Source organism: Solanum tuberosum, unplaced genomic scaffold (genome assembly GCF_000226075.1).
Source record: "Solanum tuberosum cultivar DM 1-3 516 R44 unplaced genomic scaffold, SolTub_3.0 scf00122, whole genome shotgun sequence".
Taxonomy (NCBI): domain Eukaryota; kingdom Viridiplantae; phylum Streptophyta; class Magnoliopsida; order Solanales; family Solanaceae; genus Solanum; species Solanum tuberosum.
Genome location: NW_006239050.1, coordinates 292410 through 293798, shown reverse-complemented (window position 1 = coordinate 293798; position 1389 = coordinate 292410).

Sequence of the window (1389 nt, the reverse complement as noted above, 5' to 3'; positions counted from 1 at the left end):
AATGCACACATTGCTTAGGTTGTTTGATAAAAAAAAATAAAAATTGGTGCATCAACATGCTTTATGCTGATACTGTACGGTCCATTTTAGATGGCAATTTAAATTTGCTTCCATGCCACAATGAAAACTTGTTTGAAGTTCCTATTAGAGATGACTTACAAAACTTGGATATTATTTGAAGTTTGAACTGAAATTTTAGTGAAGTCCAGTTTTTTACCAGAGGCATTTTCATGCTAAGTGAGTTTGAAACGTGTTTTTGTGGTTTGGGTGCTTAGCAACTTAATTCCTAAACCTGTTCTGATGTGGTTTAATTTGTAAGTTCAAGTAGCAGACATACTTAAATGGATCAATATGGGCTGTGAGCATCTATGTAGTTAACCTTGAACTTACTTGTGAGAAGATTGGGGTGTAATACGTAGTAGGTGAATTATAAATTCAAGAAATATTTTGCAACTGGACCTTAGTTTGCTTTTTATCAGGATGGGATTGTTGTTCTAGATTAACATGTAGCTCTGTGCTATGAGATGGCCTAGAGCTAGACGGGTGAAAGTTTGATCGTTTTTCTTGTGGAAACATGGATATTATACCCTTTTGCCTTTGGTACTGTAATGGGAGGGCTTAGAAAGTTCACTTTGCCCTTCAATTTACAGCACAAGAGCTATTTTTTATGGCCTCATGTGCTCATTTTATCTACAGAGTAATAAAAAGTTATATTCTATGGGGTTTTTGCATTTGAAGTGGCTGTTGCATTGTATTATGTTTGTGTATTCCCAAGCAAACAAATCAAGTTTGTCCTTATTTTTTTAAGTTAATTCTTTGTTTCTATTTTTATTGGCTCAGTTAATGTCTCGAAGTTACCCCTAACACTTTGGTGTAGTTGCAAAAGAGCGCAACATATGTAATGTGTGAGTTAAGTGCGTGTCATGACTTTAGACCCTAATGTGAATAAAAGCTGGGTATTTAAGTGAAGGGTAGATAGAGAAGCACACTCATTATTGATCGGCAAAAAATATTTGCAATGTTTCTATTCTTATGCTGTCCCAATCTCTGTCTCTCTCTCATTCTCCATGATTCAGGTTCAGGAGTGTGTCGAGAAGGATGATTTGAGGTGGTGAAATTTCACATTTGACAACTTTGGAGATAATTTTTGTTCAGATCATACATTTCTGGCCTTTTCCTTCAAGTTTTTGGGTTTATTTGTTTTTTGCCTTGAGGTACTGTTTTAATTTACTTTTAATGTATTTTTTGTTTAGAAATTTTCATGCAAGTTGGAGAAAGTATCTTGAAGGTGAGTGGTTCCTTGCAAGAGACTATTGGAGTGTAATTGGGGCTCAAAATCAAAATCAGAATACCAAATTATGTTTTCCGGTGAATTACAGAGAAACACTT